The sequence below is a fragment of the Chiloscyllium punctatum genome, chromosome 4 (assembly GCF_047496795.1).
Source record: "Chiloscyllium punctatum isolate Juve2018m chromosome 4, sChiPun1.3, whole genome shotgun sequence".
NCBI classification, from domain to species: domain Eukaryota; kingdom Metazoa; phylum Chordata; class Chondrichthyes; order Orectolobiformes; family Hemiscylliidae; genus Chiloscyllium; species Chiloscyllium punctatum.
Window position 1 is genome coordinate 2,049,660 of NC_092742.1, and position 21,111 is coordinate 2,070,770.

General features: G+C 43.7%; 1 protein-coding gene across 4 annotated transcripts in view; it reads right to left on the minus strand.

The window, feature by feature from the left end:
• tmem63c (transmembrane protein 63C) overlaps positions 1 to 21,111 on the minus strand; it is a 400,240-nt gene that overhangs the window by 276,323 nt on the left and 102,806 nt on the right. For 3 of the 4 annotated variants that reach the window (XM_072567924.1, XM_072567925.1, XM_072567923.1), the window contains exon 2: positions 6,823 to 6,967. The gene's annotated coding sequence lies outside the window, so the exon portion shown is untranslated. Of the gene's footprint in view, positions 1 to 6,270; positions 6,296 to 6,822; positions 6,968 to 21,111 lie in introns of all 4 variants that reach the window. The other variant, XM_072567926.1, reaches the window with a different exon arrangement.

Below are 21,111 nucleotides of genomic sequence, written 5' to 3' on the forward strand. Positions count from 1 at the left end.
CAGATGACACTAAAGTCGGTAGAGTAGTGGACAGTGTGGAAGTATGATACAGGTTACAGGGGGACTTGGATAAACTGCAGAATTGGGCTGAGAGGTGGCAAATGGAGTTCAATGCAGCTAAATGTGAGGTGATGCACTTTGGGAAGAATAACAGGAAGGCAGAGTCCTGGGTCGATGGAAAGATTCTTGGTAGTGTGGATGTGCAGAGGGATCATGGAGTCCATGTACATAGATCCCTGAAAGTTGCCTCCCAGGTGGATAGTGCTGTTAAGAAGGCATACAGTGTGTCAGGTTTCATTCGTAGAGGGATTGAGTTCTAGAACCGTGACGTCATGCTGCAACTATGCAAAACGCTAGTGCGGCCACACTTGGAATATTGTGTTCAGTTCTTGTCGCTCCATTACAGGAAAGATGTAGAAGCACTGGAAAAGGTGCAGAGGAGATTTACCAGAATGTTGCCTGGTCTGGAGGGAAGCTCTTATGAAGAAACGCTGAGAGACTTGGGTCTGTTCTCATTGGAAAGAAGGAGGTTAAGAGGGGATTTGATAGAGACATACAAGATGATCAGAGGATTAGATAGGGTAGACAGTGAGAGTCTTTTTCCTCGGATGATGACATCGGCTTATACGAGGGGGCATAGCTGCAAATTGAGGGGTGAGAGATTTAAGGCAGATGTCAGAGGCAGGTTCTTTACTCAGAGAGTGGTAAGGGCGTGGAATACCCACCTTCTAGCTCAGTACCGTCCCCATTACCTGTCCTTCCTATCTATCTCCCTTTCCACCTATCCACTCCACCCTCCTCTCTGACCAATCACCTTCACCCCCACCCCCATTCACCCATTGTACTCTTTGCTACATTCCCCCACCCTCCTCTCTGACCTATCACCTCCAACCCCACCCCCATTCACCTATTGTACTCTATGCTACTTTCTCCCCACCCCCACCCTCCTCTCATTTATCTATCCACTCTGCAGGCACCCTGCCTCTATTCCTCATGAAGGGCTTTTGCATGAAACGTTGATTTTCCTGCTCCTCGGATGCTGCCTGACCTGCTGTGCTTTTCCAGCACCACTCTAATCTAGACTCTGATCACTAGCATCTGCAGTACTTGTTTTTACCTTGCCAATGTGGTTAACTCAGCCACATTAGGGAGTCTTTGGATAAGCACATGGATGAGGATGTGCTTAGAAAAGTTCATAGGTCAGCAAAACATCGAGGGCCGAAGGGCCTGTTCTGTGATGTGTAGGGGGATGGGCTTAGATTAGCTCACAGGTCGGCGCAACATTGAGGGCCGAAGGGCCTGTTCTGCGCTATATTGTTCTCTGTTCTGTGTTCTACTCTAAGGCTGTGCCCTCGGATCCTACTCTCTCCTACCAATGGAAACATCTTCCCAACATCCACTCTGTCTAGGCCATTCAGTATTCTGTATGTTTCAATTAGATCTCCCCCCCCCCCCCCCCCCCGCCCACATCCTTATAAACTTCATCAAGTATCAATCCAGAGTCCTCAAACGTTCCTCATATGTTACGTTTTTCATTCCTGGGACCATTCTCGTGAACCTCCTCTGAACATTCTCCAGTATATCCTTCCTGAGATATGGAGCCCAAAACTGTGCATAATACTTTAAATTGGCCTGACCAGAATCTTACAGAGCCTCAGAAGTACATTCCTGCTTTTATATTCAAGTCCTCTCAAAATAAATGCCATATTGCATTTGCCTTCCTAACTACTGACTCAACCTGCAAGTCTACCTTGAGAGAATCCTGGATAGAACTCCAAGTCTCTTTGCTCTTCAGATATCTGAATTTTCTCCCCATTTAGAAAATAATCCATGCCTCCATTCTTCTTACCATAGTGTATGACCTCACACTTTCTCACGTACTCCATCTGCCACTCCTTTGCCAACTCTCCTAACCTGTACAAATCCTTCTGTAGCCTCCTACCTCCTCAATGCTACCTGTCCCTCTACCTATCTTTGTATCATCTGCAAATAGAGCCAGGTGCCCTCAATTCCTTCATCTGTACAAAGTCAAAAGTTGTGTTCCGAACACTGAGCTTTGCAGAACACCACCGGCAGCCATCCTGAGAAGGACCCTTTTATCCCCACACTTTCCTTCTGCTAGACAAACAAACTTTCATCCATGCTCGCATCTTGCCTCTAACACTATGGATCCTTATCTCCCTCAGTAGCCTCCTGTGCAACACCTTGTCAAAAGCCTTCTTGAAGTCCAGGTAGATAAAATCCATTCGCTCACTTTGGTCTGACCTGCTCATTACTTCCTCAAAGAATTGTAGAAGATCTGTCAGCCATGACCTCCCCTGATGAAACCATGCTGACTTTGCCCTATTTTACCATACACCTCCAAATATTCAGAAATTTCATCCTTTACAATGGATTTCAGGATCTTACCCACAACCGAGGTTAGATTAATCGGCCTGTAATTTTCCGTCTTTTGCCTTGCTCCCTTTTTAAACAGGGGTGTCACGTTAGCGATTTTCTAGCCATCTGGGACCCTCCCTGACTCCAGTGATTCCTGAAAGATCATCACTAATGCCTCCACTATCTCTTCAGCTATCTCCTTTTGAAGTCTGGTGTGTAGCCCATCTGGTCCAGGTGACTTATCCATCTTCGGGCCATTCAGTTTTTCTGTAGCACCTTCTGCTTGGTGATAGCCATCATACTCAGTTCTGCCCCCTCACTCCCTTGAATTTTTGGGATATTACTCATGTCTTCCGCCATGAAGAGTGACGTAAAGTAATTATTCAGTTCCTTAGCAATTTCCTTAGCAAGTTTCCCACTACAGTTCCCCACTACTATTTCTCCAGCGCCATTTTCCAGTGGCCCAATGTCCACTTTTGCCTCTTTTTGGCCCTTTACAAACCTAAAGAAACTCTTACAGTTTTCCTTTATATTACTAGCTAGCTTACCCTCATATTTAATTTTTCTTGGTGCCCTCTCTTGAGTTAATAACTTCTCCTGAGTTCTCCTTCCCTATCATTTCTTTCATATTTTTCCATGCAGGTGAATCCAATTCTACAGATGTTAACCTGCTGCTTTGTTTCCCAGTGGGGACATTTTACCCTTCTCTTTAAAGTCCTGTTGACCAGCCTATTTACCCTTTTCACGAAAATATTGCTCCCTGCTCAGATCAGATGGAGACTGTCCTAACGGTACAGATCCTTCGTGTTCCAATGCTGGCGCTGGCGCCCCATGAAAAGGAACCCCTCTTCCCTGCACCACTCTTTTAACTACGTGTTTACTTACTTTATTCTCGTGTCCCTATGCCAAACCGCACATGGCTCAGACAGTAATCCGGAGATTATAACCCTGGAGGACCTGTTCTTTAATTTAGTTCCTGATTCCTAGTTCCTGATAATCCCTGAATAGGTCATCTTTCTTTGTCTTGCCTATGTTGTTTGTTCTAGTGAGAGCCACAACAATTGGGTCCTCCCCCTCCCTCGCCAATATTATTTCAAGCCAGCCAGAGATATCCCTTACCCTGGCATCGGGCAGGCAACATACTAGGCAGAACTCTTGATCCTGCTTACAAAGTATACTCTATCCCCCAAATTATATAGACCCCTACAACTACGACTTGTCTTTTTGCTCCCCCCACTTGAATGGCCTCCCATACCAGAGTTCTGTGGTCAATTGGCTCATCTTCCCTGCAGCCCTCTTCCTCATCCACACTGGGAACAAGTACCCCGTACCTGTTGGACAAGATCAAGAGCTGAGGCTCCTCTGTTCCTGACTGCAGGATCCCTCAACCTGCCTGAATCACAATCACACCCTGCTGGCCCGGGCCACTGACCAAATTTGAGGTATTTAACTACCAGATGTGTCTGCCTCCTGAAACAAAGCATCCAGGTAACTCTCCCCCTCCCGGATGTGCCGCAGTGTTTGAAGCTCAGATTCCAGATCATCAACTCTGAGCTGGAGTTCTTCCAGCAACCAACACTTGCTGCAGATGTGGTCACTGCCATTCACAATGGGATCAGCCAGCTCCCACATCATACAGCTACAAGTCATCATCTGTCCAGCCATTTGTACTTAATTCTTTTTAAATGTACATTTTGTTTGTAATGAGTTAATAAAATTTATTAATACTTCTTAATTTATTAATAGTACTGCCTCAGGATAATAGCCACTGCTATGGACAGGATTTCATGGTCACAAGAATGTGCTGGCAGACAGCAAGCTGGTTTGAAGTGTATCCATTTCAATGCCAGAAGTAGCTGAAATAAGGTAGGTGAGCCTGCAGCATGGATAGGTACCTGGGACTTTGATGTTGTGGCCATTTTGGAGACATGGATAGAGCAGGGTCAGGAATGGATGCTACAGGCTCCAGGGTTTAAATTTTTCATTAAGATCAGGGAAGGCGGTAAAACAAGGGAAGGCTGGCTTTGTTAGTCAAGGACAGTAAAACGGTGGGTGAAGGAAATTTTGACGAGGACTTGTCTACTGAGGTAGTATAGGAGGAGAGGTCGCACTACTGGGAGATTTTTATGGGTCTCCACAGAATTCCAGGGATGTGGAGGAGAGGACCAGTAAAACGATTCTGGGTAGGAGTGAAAGGAGCAGGGTGGTCATTATGGGGAACGCTAACTTCCCCAACATTAACTGGAAATGCTTTAACTCTATTACATCGGATGGATCAGTTTTTGTCCAATGTGTGCAAAAGGGTTTCCTGACACATATGTCGAAGGACCAACAAAAGGGGAGGCCACTCTGAATCTGGTGCTTGGTAATGAACCAGGCCAGGTGTTTGATTTAGTGGTAGGTGAGCACTTTGGAAAGTGACCATAATTCAGTTACGTTTAGTTTAGTGATGGAAAGGGATAGGGCAAGAGTTATCGATTGTGGAAGGGCAATTATAATGCAATTAGGCAAGACTTGGGACGCATAAAATGGGGTAGCAAAATGCAGGGGATGGGGACAATCGAAGTGTGGTTCAATTCCTGCCTCAGGCGACTGACTGTGTGGAGTTTGCACGTTCTCCCCGTGTCTGCGTGGGTTTCCTCCGGGTGCTCCGGTTTCCTCCCACAGTACAAAGATGTGCAGGCCAGGTGAATTGGCCATGCTAAATTGCCCGCAGTGTTAGGTAAGGGGTAGATGTAGGGGTATGGGTGGGTTGCGCTTCGGCGGGGCGGTGTGGACTTGTTGGGCCGAAAGGCCTGTTTCCACACTGTAAGTAATCTAATCTAAAAATCTAAATCTAGATATTGTGTGTCCTTGATAGGTATGTCCCTGTCAGGCAGGGAGGAAGTGATAAGGTAAGGGAACTGTGGTTTACTACAGAAATTGCATCTCTTGTTAAATGGAAGAAGGAGGCTTATGTGACGATGAGATAAGATGGTTCAGATGAGGTGATGGAGAGTTACAGATCAGCTAGGAAGGATTTAAAGAGAGAGTTAAGAAGAGCAAAGAGAGGACATGAGCAATCTTTAGCAAATAGAATAAAGGAGAACCCTAAAGCTTTCTATAGGTACGTTAGGAATAAATGGATGATTAGGGGAGGAATAGGGCCAGTTAAAGACAGAAGTGGAAGTTGTGTGTGGACCCTCTGGAGATCAGCGAGGTGCTAAATGAATATTTCTCAATGGTTTTCACGAAGGAAAAGGAGAATATTGCAGAGGAGAAGAATGACGTACGAGATATTAGACTAGAAAGGATCGAGGTTGGTAAGGAAGAGGTGTTATCAATTCTAGAAGGAGTGAAAGTAGACAAGTCCCCTGGGCCAGATAGGATATATCTGAGGATTCTCTGGGAAGCTAGGGAGGAGGTGTTGGAGCCTTTGGCTTTGATATTTGAGTTGTCATTGTCTACAGGTTTAGGACCACAGGACTGGAGGATTGCAAATGTTATGCCCTTGTTCAAGAAGGGCAGCAGAGATGACCCAGGACTTTGTCCCAATGGAGAAGGAACAGCAATACAATTTCAAGTCAGGATGGTGTGTGGCTTTGAGGGGAACTTGTAGGCAGTGGTGTTCCCATGCATCTCTGCTCTACTCCATCTAAATTGAAGAATTAGAAGATTTAGAAGGTGCTGCCCAACGTGTCTTGGTGAGGGATGGAATTGCAGACGACAGTTGCATACAGTACTAGATTGACAAGTCGGCACCAAGTGAGGTAGATCCTGCTGGAACACATTCTTCCTCTTTTGAAGAATGTTGGTCAGCTCATTATGGAGGATAAGACTGGACACTGTGACTACTGGCAACAACAGAAGAGTTACAAAGATATTTCATTGTTATAGTTTTTTATAACTCACCAGTATCAATCTTATACTTCTGCAGCTAATTTGAAGAAAAGAGAGAAAAAAATCACTGCAGACCTTACATTTACTTTGAAGACCTGAAGCATCCATCAATCCAATTCACTAATCTTTCCCTGAACTTGTGGTTAATGTGGAGGGAAGCTGAATAGTTGGTGTATAACAGTAAGCACTCACCAAATTCAAAACTCAAGTCTGTACCATGCAAACATGTAACGTCATCATTGTATCCTAGAACATAGAACATTACAGCTCAGTACAGGCCCTTCGGCCCTCGATGTTGTGCCACCTTGTGAAAACCAATCTGAAGCCCATCTAACGTACACTATTCCATTCTCCTCCACATGCCTATCCAATGACCATTTAAATGCCCTTTACGTTGGCGAATCTACTACTGTTACAGGCAGGCCGTTCCACGCTCCTACTACTCTCTAAGTAAAGAAACTACCTCTCACATCTGTCACCCCTCAGTGTAGTGAGTGGATACCAAACCAGATAGATCCGCTCAGCACACAGTGACAGTGGATCCAAGTTCGAATAGCCAATTACCTGCTTGATGGTGATAGCCAAGGTCTTTGAACTGCTGTCGAAGTTTCTTCGGTGGTTGCAGCAATAATTCAGTGACAAACCCTCAATTTCTTAATATGAAAGCAAGCTGGAAGATTGGATGCTGTTGGTACAGTTTTAACACCGCCTGTTAATCGAAAAAGACAGAAGAAATTTATAGATTTCAAGGAAGTGGAGGTAATTTAACCCTTGCAGCCTGTTCTGACATTAAAATCATGGCTGACCTGTATTATAACCTCTCTCCCTATTTTTATTCCAAATGGCTTGGAAACTTCACCTAACAGAAGTTTCTCCATCTCAGTTTTGATAATTACAATTGATTTCAAATTGTGTGGCAAGATGGCTCAGTGGTCAGCACTACTGCTTCACAGCGCCAGGGATCTAGGTTTGATTCCAACTTTGGGTAAGTGTCTGTGTGAAACTTCCACATGTTTCCTTGTGCCGGGTGCTCCGATTTCCTCCCACAGTTCAAAGGTGTGCAGTTAAGTGAATTGGCTATGCTAAGTTGTTCATAGTGCCCATGGATGTGTAATAGGTGGGTCACCCATAGAAAATGCAGGGTTACAGGGGTAGGCTGGAGGGAGATGCTCTTTGGAGATTCAGTGTGGACTCAGCAGGCCAAATGGCCAAATGGCCTGCTTCCACACTGTAGGAATTCTATGATTCTAACTCGTAGAACCCCTACATTCCAAATCTCCTTTCTCCATTGTGTGAATAACTGGTTCTGACATCACTCTTGAACAACTGCCTTCATTAAAACATAGAATCCCTAGGAAGGAGACCAGTTGGCCCAACAAGTCTGCACCAACCCTCCCCCGAATCCTGCAACCCCACATTTACCATGGCTAATCCACCTAGTCTACATATCCCTGAACATACGGATAATTTTGGCATGACTGACCAAGCCACCTAATCTGCACATCTTTGAACTGTGGGAGGAAACCAGAGCACCCAGCAGAAACCCACACAGATATAGGGTAAACTCCCTGTGCATGTTGGAATCAAACCCAGGTCCCTGATGCTGTGAGGCAGCAGTGCCAACCACTGAGCCACCGTGCCGCCCAACATTAGGTTATACATCTAAGTTCTGGAATATTCCACTTGAGAAAATGGTTTCACTCTATAAATCATGTAAAATTGTTTAAACATAAAACCATAAGACACAAGACATAGGAGCAGAATTATGTCATTCAATCATGTCTGGTACATTTCCCAACTCCATTCTTCTGCTTTCTCCCTATTACCCTGATTCACTTACAAATCAAGAACTTTTGTATCCCAGTCTTAAATATACCACAGCCCTCTGAAGCAATGCGTTCCACAGATTAACCACCCTCTGGCTGAAGAAAATCCTCCTCATCTCAATTCTACAGGATCATCCCTTCATTCTGAGGCTGTGCCCTTGGGTCCTAGTCTCTCTTATTAGTGGAAATGTCACCTCCATGTTCACTCTACCTAGGCCTCTCAGTATCCTGTAAGTTTCAATCAAATACCCTCTCATCCTTCCAAAGTCCGAGTGCAGATCTAGCGTTCTCAACCATTCCTCATATGATAAGTCCTTCATCTGTGAAATCTTGATTAGATTAGATTAGATTAGATTAGATTACTTACCCTTCGGCCCAACAAGTCCACACCGACCGTCCGAGAAACAACCCACCCAGACCCATTCCTCTACATTTATCCCTTCACCTAACACTACGGGCAATTTAGCATGGCCAATTCACCTAACCTGCACATTTTTAGACTGTGGGAGGAAACCGGAGCACCCGGAGGAAACCCACGCAGACACGGGGAGAATGTGCAAACTCCACACAGACACCCTGAGGTGGGAATTGAACCCAGGTCTCTGGTGTTGTGAGGCAGCAGTGCTAACCACTGTGCCACCGTGCTGCCCCAATCATTCTTCTAAAGCTCCTCTGGAGCCCCTCAAATGCCAGTACATCCTTCCTTAGACACAAGACTGAAAACTGCTCACAATATATCCAAATGCAGTCTGATCAGAGCCTTTTACAGCCTCCGCAGTACATTTCTGCTCTTGTGTTCTAGCCTTGAAATGAATGCAACATTGCATTTGCCTTCCTAACTGCTAACTGACTCTGTACAGTAGCCTTAAGAGAATTCTGAATTAGGACTCCCAAGTTCCTTTGTACTTCAAATGTCCTTGTTTAGAAAATAGACAACGCCTTGATTCTTTCTACAAAATAACCTCACACTTTCCCACATTGTATTCCAGCTGCCAGTTCTGTGTCACTCTCTTAGCTTGTTCAAGTCCTTCTACTGCCTCCCCACATCATCAATTCCTGCCCCTCCCTCATCTTTGTGTCATCTGCAAACGTTGCAACAATGCCCTCATCTGACGTCTGCAGACCTCCACTCATCATCCTGAGTGTCATCCTAAGAAATACCTTTTCATCCCTTCTCTCTGCCTCTGCCAGTCAGCCAATCCTCTATCCATACCAATACCTTTCCCTGAACACCATGGGTTCTTATCTTACTTAGCAGCCTGCTGCATGGCACCTTGTCAAATCCCTTCTGGAAATCCAAGTTAAACACAACCACCGGCCTCCTCAAAGAATTCTGACAGATTTGCCGGGCATGACCTTTCCTTGATGAAGCTGTGCTGACTCAGTCCTATTTTACCATGCACTTTCAAGTACTCCACAATCTCATCCTTAATAATGGACTCTAAAATCTTTACCAATGACCAAGGTCAGGTTAACTGGCCTATACTTTCCTGTCTTCTGCATCCCTCTATTCTTAAACAGAAGTGTTACGTTAGCCATTTTCCAGTCCTCTGGGACCCTCCTGGACTCCAGTAATTCCTGAAAATCACTACCAATGCCTCCACAATCTCCTCAGCTATCTCCTTCAGAACTCTGGGGTGTAGTCAATCTGGTCCAGGTGATTTACCCACTTTCAGACCTTGCAGCTTCCCCAGCGCCTTCTCCTAAGTGATGGTCATTCCACTCATCCCTGCCCCTGACTCTGTTTAAGGTCTGCTCTGCTGCTTGTGTCTTCCATTATGACAATTGATACAAAAACAGCTTCTTCCCCGCTGTTATCAGACTTATGAACAGACCTCTCATGTATTAGAGTTGATCCTTCTCTGCAATTTCTCTGAAGCTGTAACACAATATTCTGCATTCTATTCTATTAGCTTGATGGAAGAAAGTGAGGACTGCAGAGATGCTGGAGGTTAGAGTAGAGAGTGTGGTGCTGGAAAAGCACAGCAGGTCAGGCAGCATCCAAGAAGCAGGAGAATCAACGTTTCGGGCAAAAGCCCCTACAACAGGAATGAATCTCATTCCTGTTGAAGGGCTTACGCCCAAAATATCAATTCTCCTGCTCCTCAGGCACTGCCTGACCTGCTGTGCTTTTCCAGCACCACACTCTCAACTGTTACATTGATTTACCTATGTAAGGTATGAATCATCTGGTTAGCATGTAAAACAATATTTCTCACCATATCTTAGTACATGTAACAAAAATAAATCAAACCAAAAATCAAAAATACTTGTACAGTTCTATTGCCTTTTCTTTGTTCCCCATTACTACTGTTCCAGCCCCAATTTCCAGGAGCCCAATGTCCACATTGCCGCTCTCTTACTTTCTAGATATCTAAAAAAAACTTGAAATTTTCTTTCATATTACTAGTTAACTTACTCTCCTATTTCATCTTCTCCTCACTGATTGTTTTCTTCTTTAGTTGTCCTCTGCCTGTTTTTAAAGGCACTTGAGACTATTAGACTAGATGGGATTGAGGTTCATAAGGAGGAGGTGTTAGCAATTTTGGAAAGTGTAAAAATAGATCAGTCCCCTGGGCCCGATGGGCCCGATTCTCTAGGAAGCCAAGGAGGAGATTGCAGAGCCTTTGGGTTTGATCTTTATGTGATGGGGAGGGATAAGTGTGTACTACAGGGCAAGAGTTATAGCTGGGGGCAGGGAAATTATGATGCGTTGAGGCATGACTTAGGATGTGTGGATTGGAAAAGTAGATTCCAAGGCAAGAGCGTAATTGATATGTGGAACTTGTTCAAGGAGCAACTATTGAGTGTCCTTGATAAGTACGTACCTATCAGGCAGGGAGGAAAGGGTCGTGTGAAGGAGCCGTGGTTTAATAAGGAGTTGGAATCCCTTGTTAAATGGAAGAGGGCGGCCTTTGTAAAGATGAGGCGTGAAGGTTCAATAGGGGCGATTGAGAGTTATAAGGTAGCCCGGAAGGACCTGAAGAGAGAGCTAAGAGCAGCAAGGAGGGGACATGAAAGGTCCTTAGTTGGTAGGATTAGGGAAAACCCTAAGGCTTTCTATAGGTATGTTAGGAATAAAAGAATGACTAGGGAAGGAATAGGTCCAATCAAGGATAGTAATGGGAAGTTGCGTGTGGAGGCTGAAGAGATTGGGGAGGCGCTGAATGAATACTTTTCGTCAGTATTCACTCAGGAACAGGACATTGTTGTCGATATGAATACTGAGGCACGAATAAGTAGAATGGATGGCTTTGAGATATGTAGAGAAGAGGTGTTGGAAATTCTGGCAAGGGTGAAAATAGATAAGTCCCCTGGGCCTGATTGCATTTATCCTAGGATTCTCTGGGAAGCAAGGGAGGAGATTGCAGAGCCATTGGCCTTCATTTTTGTGTCCTCTTTGTCTACAGGAGTAGTGCCAGAGGACTGGAGGCTAGCAAACGTGGTTCCCTTGTTCAAGAAGGGGAGTAGGGATAATCCTAGTAACTATAGGCCAGTGAGTCTCACTTCTGTTGTGGGCAAAGTCTTAGAGAGAATTATAAGGGATAGGATTTATGCACATCTGGATAAGAATGATGTGATCAAGGATAGTCAGCATGGTTTTGTGAAGGGCAGGTCGTGCCTCACAAACCTTATTGAATTCTTTGAGAAGGTGACGAAGGAGGTAGATGAGGGGAAAGCGGTAGATGTAGTATATATGGATTTTAGTAAGGCGTTTGATAAGGTCCCCCATGGTAGGCTACTGCAGAAAATACAGAGATATGGCATTGAGGGTGAGTTGGAGGTTTGGATTAGGAATTGGCTCTCTGGAAGAAGACAGAGGGTAGTAGTTGATGGCAAAGATTCATCTTGGAGTGCCGTCACTAGTGGTGTTCCGCAAGGATCTGTTTTGGGACCATTGCTGTTTGTCATTTTTATAAATGACCTGGAGGAAGGGTTAGAAGGTTGGGTGAGCAAGTTTGCGGATGATACGAAAGTCGGAGGAGTTGTAGACAGTGAGGAAGGATATGGCAGGTTACAGCGGGATATAGAGAAGCTGCAGAGCTGGGCAGAAAGGTGGCAAATGGAGTTCAATGTAGCTAAGTGTGAAGTGATTCACTTTGGTAAGAGTAATAAAAAGATGGATTACTGGGCTAATGGTAGACTACTTGGTAGTGTGGAAGAGCAGAGGGATCTTGGTGTCCATGTACACAGATCTCTGAAAGTTGCCACCCAGGTAAATAGTGCAGTGAAGAAGGCATATGGCGTACTGGCTTTTATTGGTAGAGGAATTGAGTTCCGGAGTCCTGAGGTCATGCTGCAGTTGTATAAGACTCTGGTGCGGCCGCTTCTGGAATATTGTGTGCAGTTTTGGTCGCCATACTATAGGAAGGATGTGGAGGCACTGGAACGGGTGCAGAGGAAGTTTACCAGGATGTTGCCTGGTATGGTAGGAAGATCCTATGAGGAAAGGCTGAGGCACTTGGGGTTGTTTTCTTTGGAGAAAAGAAGGTTTAGGGGTGATTTGATAGAGGTGTACAAGATGATTAGGGGGTTAGATAGGGTTGACAGTGAGAACCTTTTTCCGCGTATGGAGTCAGCTATTACAAGGGGGCATAGCTTTAAATTAAGGGGGGGTAGATATAGGACTGATGTTAGGGGTAGGTTCTTCACTCAGCGAGTCGTAAGATCATGGAATGCCCTGCCAGTAGCAGTAGTGGACTCTCCCTCTTTATGGGTATTTAAGCGGGCATTGGATAGGTATATGGAGGATAGTGGGTTAGTGTAGGTTAGGTGGGCTTTGATCGGCGCAACATCGAGGGCCGAAGGGCCTGTACTGCGCTGTATTGTTCTATGTTCTATGTTCTATGTTCTATCACTGTCTACAGGAATAGTGCCAGAAGACTGGAGGATAGCAAATGCTGTTCCCTTGTTCAAGAAGGGGAGTAGAGATAAATCTGGTAATTATAGACCTGTGAAGCCTTACTTTGGTTGTAAGTAAAGTGTTGGAAAGGATTCGAAGAGATATGATTTATAATCATCTAGAGAGGAGTAATTTGATTAAGGATAGTCAACACGGTTTTGTGAAGGGTAGGTCATGCCTCACAAACTTTAGTGAGTTCTTCGAGAAGGTGACCAAACAGATAGGTGAGGGTAAAGCGGTTGATGTGGTGTATATGGATTTCAGTAAGGTGTTTGATAAGGTTTCCTACAGTAGGCTATTGCACAAAATACAGAGGCACGGGATTGAGGGTGATTTCCAGGTTTGGATCATAAACTGGCGAGCTGAAAGAAGACAGAGGGTGATGGTTGATGGGAAATGTTCATCCTTGGAGTTCAGTTACTAGGGGTGTACAGCAAGAATCTGTTTTGGGGCCACTGCTGTTTGTCATTATTATAAATGACCTGGGGATGGGGGCATAGAAGGATGGGTTAGTAAACACTGAGGTCAATAGAGTTGTGGACAGTGCCAAAGGATGTTGCTCCCCCTTGAATGGCTTTCTGTACAGCGGTACTATGGTCAGTTTGCTCACCCTCCCTCCAGCTGACACTCTCATCCACACAGGGAGCAGGAATCTCAATCCTGTTAGACAGGGTCGAGGGCTGAGGCTCCTCCAGCACTACCTCCTGGATCACACTACCTACCTCAATTGAAGTCCCACCCTCCTGTCCCTGACCACTGACTGAGATTGAGGTATTTAATCTCAGGGGTGTGACTGCCTCCTGAAACACAGCATGCATGTAACTCTCCCTCTCCCTGATGTACTGCAATTTTCAAAACCCTGAGCTGGAGTTCCTCAAGCAACAACACTTGCTACAGAAATAGTCACTATGAACCACAATGAGGTCTACCAACTCCCACAGCACACAGATACAACACATCCTACATCTCTAAAATTAAGAACAAAATAAGAAAAAGTAATCTTCAAAATTTTCCTTCTGGCATTTTAATTTGTAGTCTGTAATACTTCCCGTATTTAGCTTCAGTCTGAAATTAGGAGAAAGTGAGGACTGCAAATGCTGGAGATCAGAGCTGAAAATGTGTTGCTGGAAAAGCGCAGCAGGTCTGGCAGCATCCAAGGAGCAGGAGAATCGACATTTCGGGCATCAGCCCTTCTTCAGCCATTCCTGAAGAAGGGCTGATGCCCGAAACGTCAATTCTCCTGTTCCTCAGATGCTGTCTGACCTGCTGCACTTTTCCAGCAACACATTTTCAGCTCAGTCTGAAAGCAACCTATCATAGATAGTCAAATTAGTAGCTACTGCCAGCCAATAATCTTAAGGTTTATCTGTTCTTATGGCCGAGGGCAGACCAATCAAAACATTCTTAAGTAGGCAGCCCGGACCATAACTTTGCAATTTGTTTCAGTAAGTGTACAGTGAAAATTACCTGGAGTAAGTTAGCTAGGTTGACTACCAGGTTTTAAAAATTTATTCACAAAAATTACACAATAAACCACAAAGAACTGAATAAAGAACCCCTACAGAACTCAGTCCATCCAAACTAGATTTAATTATGCTTCTCCGAATATACACAACAGTCCCAATAAGCAAACCCCACTTAAGAAACAGTAAAAATGGAACAAATGCTTACAGGGCAGAAGTTAGAACGTCAGAAAGAGAGAGAGTTTTTTGCAGCCTGTTCACAAAGTCCACTGCTGAACGTCTAACTAGTTCTGGACTGAACTGCTCAGCTAGAGAGCTGACCACTCCCCCTTCATTATACAGGTCACTTCTAAAACATGACCACTCTGGTCTGAAGTCTCATCTGTTTATGTATAAACAAAAAGGCCTCTCAATACCCTTTAATCTCTGTCCCAAACCAGTCTAATCAGCCCCGGGAGCAGTTTACAACCCCTCTGAGAAAACCAAGGACACAGTGTTCCTTGAGAAAAGGAACAGCTTTTAGGAAAAAGAGGACCAGCTTTGTGACACCTCCCCACTTAAAAATAACCATAAATATCAAAAGATAGCTTCATTTTTAAAATCCTTCAAAAACAAACTAGTTAGTAGTCTAAAACATACATATACACTACACTAACTACATACATGCAAACATGCAAAGCCTCATGCAAATCCAAGCCGTGACACACCTGCCACCAAACACCTCCATACCTCATTTGAGTCTCGATAATGTATTGGCAATCACATTTTCGCAACCTGCCAACTGCACAATTGTCAAATTCAATGGTTGCAACAACAAGCTCCATCTGAACAGACTGGAATTTTTGTCCTTAAATGTTTCCACAAATGTCAGTGGGTTATGATCAATGCATATGATTGTCTCAGATGCATTGCTGGTAATATAAACACTGAAATGTTGTAATGCCAACACCAAGCTTAAAGTCTCTTTCTCCACTGTTGAATACTTCTTTTGATGAATGTTCAACTTCCTGGAAAATACCCAATAGGTCTTTCTATTCCCTCGTCATCCTCCTGCAGGAGCACCGCACTGACACTCACATCACTGGCATCGATATGAATTTTGAAAGGCTTTGTGTAATCTGGGGTGGCTAATCTTTTGTTTTCGCATTTTGTGGGGCCATTTGTCCATGTTCAATAGCATGGCCCAGAAAGGTGACTTGGGGTTTGGAAAATTCACTGTTAGCTAGATTTACCATCAAGCCTGCCTTCCAAAGTTGATCAAACAAGTCTGATAAATGCTGTAAATGTCCCTTCCATGAGTGACTAAAAATCACCAGGTCATCAATGTAAACAACACAATTGGGTGACCCCACAATGACCTTATTAGTCAGTCTCTCAAATGTGGCTGGGGAGTGTTTTTCATATCGAATGGCATGATTTTGAACTGAGTTGGTCCACTTGGCATCACAAAAGCCGAAATTGCCCTAGCTGTCTCTGACAGAGGTACTTGTCAGTAGCCTCTGAGCAAGTCCAATTTAGAAATGCAAGTTGCTTGTCCCACCTTTTCGACACAGTCTTCCAACCGTGGGGGATTGGATATGCATCAGTCTTTGTAACAGTGTTGACTTTGCAACAATCCACACATAACTGTTGGTTGCCATCTGGCTTTGGTACCATGACTATGGATGAGCTCCGGTCTCTGTAACTCACTTTGATTATGCCACCTTGGAGCATGCGCTCTATCTCCTTCTGAACCTGTGCCAACTTCAGAGGGCGATGCCTATAAGGATGTTGCTTAATTGGAACAGTATCTCCTATATCTACATCATGCACAATTAAGTTAGTACTTCCCAGTTTATTTCCGCATATCTCCCCATATGATAATAATAATTCTTTCAGGTCATTTTGATTTTCTTGTGGAAGGTAACTCAATAATTTATCCCAATTTTTGACAACTTCCTCATTGTCCAATTTGATTTGAGGAATGTCTAATTCAGAATCCTCTGAACTTGGTTCTTCCTTCTGTGCTGTAATCATTACCACCTTCTCCTCTTGCTTTCCTTCCCTATCAAAATACCTTTTGAGCATACTCACATGACATGCTCTGTGAGACATCTTCTTGTCTGGAGTCCTTATCAAGTTGTTCATCTCACTCAATTTCCTCTCGATTTGATAAGGTCCACTAAACCTTGCTTTTAAACTAGTCATGATTCGGAGATGCCGGTATTGGACTGGGGAGCACAAAGTTAAAAATCACACAACACCAGGTTATAGTCCAACAGGTTTAATTGGAAACGCACTAGCTTTCGGAGCGACTCTCCTTCATCAGGTCATTCTCAATAACCTGATGAAGGAGAGTCGCTCCGAAAGCTAGTGCTTCCAATTAAACCTGTTGGACTATAACCTGATGTGGTGTGATTTTTAACTTTGCTTTTAAAGACTCATCTGTTACTGGAAGGAACATTAATACCTTATCCCCAATTGCAAAATTGCGAATTTGTGATCTCTTATCCACTTCCTGTCTCACCAACTCTCCAGCTCTATTTAATCGTTCTCTAAAATTTGACACATAGTCCAAGTGGGTGGTCTCTGAATTCTGACTTATTAATTTCTCCTTAATCAATTTTAACGGTCCTCTTACTTCATGCCCAAAGATTAATTCAAATGAACTGAATTGGTCGATTCATTTGGTGTATCTCTGATCCAAAAAGAATAAACGGAACTCCCTCATCCCAATCATGTGGATAATCCTGACCATAAGCCCTCAACATGGTCTTTAGTGTTTGATGTCATCTCTCCAGTGCTCCCTGTGATTCTGGATGGTATGCAGTGGATTTGAATTGCTTTATTCCCAAGATATCCATAACCTCCTTGAATAGTTTGGATATGAAGTTTGACCCTTGATTTGACTGGATCTCTATTGGTAGACTGTATCTAGTAAAAATATTCAAGTAATTCGTCCACAACCCTTTAGCTGTGATGTTGTGTAATGGGATTGTCTCTGAAAATTTAGTCGACACATCCATTATTGTTAACAAATACTTATTCCCACTTTTTGTTTGAGGTAGGGGACCTACGCAATCAATCAAGACTCTTGTGAATGGTTCCTCAAATGCTGGAATAGGTATTACTGCCTGTGGTTTTCCAATTAGCTGACATGTGTGACACGCTTGGTAAAATTCAACTACTTGTGTGGTCCAGGCCAGTAAAAATGTCTTTGCATTTTAGCCTGTGTTTTCCTTACCCCTAAATGACCTCCTAGTAGTTGCTCATGCACCACTCACAGGATCTCCTTTCTATACCCTACTGACAAACAATCTGATGAATCTCTGCCCATTTCTCATCTGCTTGATTGTGTGATGGTCTCCATTTCCTCATTGAGACATCATTTGTTAAGTAATAACATACTGGGATGCATTCACTCTCCTTCTCTGTATATGCTTTTTGATATAACTGTTTTAAATTCTCACCTTTCTGCTGTAACTCAATAGGCATAGCAGAGCTAAAGGTACTTGCATATTTACCTAGTTACTCCTGCTCTGTCCCACTTACCTGATCAAAAAAGTCTTGGATAAAGCTATGTCAGCTTCCTTATCTGTGCCTTTTGAACTACCCTGCTTCAACTTGTGCCTCTGTGATCCTGTGATCACACAATCTGGGAAAATTTCTGGAAAAACATCTTTCATTTCTTCAGTTGCCTGCGTCTCCACTGGCTTTTAAACCAGAGTAGGCAGCATACCTACTGGTGAATCAGCTATTTCATTTGCAAGAACAAATTGTATTCCTTGAGCTCAGAGTTTGTCTAGTACTCCTACTACAAATTCTCCACTCTTCTCTGGACTCTCTAGTCTCACTTTACATGATTGAGCACTTATTGTCTCACCATGAATTCCCGTTAGCAGTACCTTTTCTGGCAGTAGTCCCTCAGGAGTACATATCTCCTCATCCTTCAGCATCACAGACTGAGAGGATCCTGTGTCCCTTTATATTGTAACCTCTTTACCTACTAACACTGGCCTAGGTGAATAAACTTTATCCTTGCATGTATATTTTTTTAAGCAGATCTGGCACTTCCTTCTTAATCAACCTCTGACCATCTTGTACACTCTGAGTAACTTCCCTTGTGCTTTTTGTTACTAGTCCAACAAAACTCCCAGGTTTGTCCAGTTTTCCTACATCTGGCTTTCTCCTAGCCCACCTACACTGTGATTTTGTGTGGCCCACTTTATTACAATGAAAACACCAGAGCTTTTTAACTTCTTTGAACCCCTCAAGGGTTTCTTGTTTACCCTGTGGTCAGATATCCTTATGATCTTCACTGAGATCTACCTTTCTCTTTCTACATGAGGATTTCTCTTTGCCCCAATTTCTATCCTTCATGGACTGAAATTGATTCAAAGTCAAACCGTGTTGTACGGACCAAGTCAGAACTATCAGCCACTTCAGCTGCTAACCTTGCTGTTTTAATTCTCTGCTCTTCCACATGAGTTGGCACTACTTCATCGCGAAGGTTACCTTCAGCTTTATCTCCAGCCTTTTAAGCTGACTTTCCTTTTTAAGTGCCAGTTTCTGAAGTTCAAATGCTCTCTCATTTTCTATCTGTTCTTTTTCTTTCTCTTCTGCTGCTCTCTTTTTCCCCCCTCTTCTGCTTTTAGTTGTAACTCAAACTGTTTCATTTCTGCTGCCCTTTCCACCTCTCTCACCTCTAACTCAAGCTGCTTTATTTGCAATTAAATTCTTGCCATCTCTATAGATTCTAATGGTTTCCCCGGCAAGTGTAAATGCTGAGCTACTGCTGTAATTATCTCTCCTTTCCTCACAGAAGCAGGCAGGTCCAATTCCAGCTTCTCTGCTAATTCCCGCAGCTTGGTCTTATTCACCTTTTGCAAAACTTCCAAAGTCACCGCATCCACTTTCAGAAAACTTTTGGTGAGTGAAAGAACCATTACTATCCCAAGCTTTGTCTACCCAACCAAACCAACACCCGAAATAAAGACACTAGCACCTACCACTCGCTGTTTAAAATCCCGCAGAGTCCCCAGTCTGTTATGGACTCAGCCAGACCACTCAAAACATTCTTAAGCAGGCAGCCCAGACCATAACATTGCAATTTGTTTCAGTAAGTGTACAGTGAAAATTACCCAGATTATGTTAGCGAGGCAGACTACCAGGTTTTAAAACACAAAAATTACAAAATGAAATACAAAGAACTGAATAAAGAACCCCTACAGACTCAGTCCATCCAAACTAGATTTAATTATGCTTCTCCGAATATACACAACAGTCCCAATAAGCAAACCCCACTTAAGAAACAGTAAAAATGGAACAAATGCTTACAGGGCAGAAGTTAGAACGTCAGAAAGAGAGAGAGTTTTTTGCAGCCTGTTCACACAGTCCACTGCTGAACTTCTAACTAGTTCTGGACTGAACTGCTCAGCTAGAGAGCTGACCACTCCCCCTTCATTATACAGGTCACTTCTAAAACATGACCACTCTGGTCTGAAGTCTCATCTGTTTATGTATAAACAAAAAGGCCTCTCAATACCCTTTAATCTCTGTCCCAAACCAGTCTAATCAGCCCCGGGAGCTGTTTACGACCCCTCTGAGAAAACCAAGGACACAGTGTTCCTTGAGAAAAGGAAAAGCTTTTAGGAAAAAAAGGAACCAGCTTTGTGACACTGTAATGTTACATTTTTGTGTTGGGTCCCTGATCCTAGGCTTCAATTTATCCTGTTTAAAAGAACATTACAAGCTATGAGCCATAAAAAAGCAAGCAAAAAGCACCTCTTCCCCTCTGACCAAATTCCCACGCTGCCTCCAAATTCCCCAAACTCTAGACTCACTCAGGCTGTGTCTCAATCTGGTTGTGATCTATCCTTCCTGACCATGAAACCTTACTGATGTCAAGCAGTAAAATCTTGTTAAAGCACAGAATAATACAAATTAAAAAGTATGCCCTTACTATTTAACCTAAGGCTGTGGTATCATACTTCCATTGCACTTTTCACAACTTCAATACACCCTAAAATGCTACAAAGTCAGTTCTGTACTGTTGACTTTTTTTACAATTTTTTTTTGCAATGTGACTTTGTACACAAAGTTCTCACGCAAAATACTGAAAAGAAGTGACGCAGACCAGAGGGGCTGTCGGGAAGGAAAGTAAGTGACCACATATATTAGCAGGGCAGCTAAACCCGAGGCACTACAACCGTAGTGTCTCCCACCCGCCCTCCTCCTCTAACCAAGTTAATAAGGTACAGTTCATTTCTAAACTTCCCTTATTGAATATAAGTTTATTCCTTGATTTTATAGCAATTGAATTAAGCTTTCTTGTTTAGTATTGTGTGGGTGTTCAGATAAGTGGGGTATGGATGCTAGGGCAGTTGCTTGCTCCTCCTGCAGAATGTGGCAAGTGAGAGACATGGCACACGTCTCCACTGTCTACATCTGTGGGAAGTGCACCCAACTCCAGCTCCTTAAAAACCGTGTTAGGGAATTGGAGCTGGAGCTGGATGAACTACGGATCATTCGGGAGGCTGAGGGGGTAATTGAGAGGAGTTACCGGGAGTTGGTCACTCCTGAGGCTCAGGATAAGGATAGATGGGTTACAGTCAGGGGGAGGAAAGGGGACAGACAGACAGTGCAGAGATCCCCTGTGGACATTCCCCTCAGCAATAAGTAT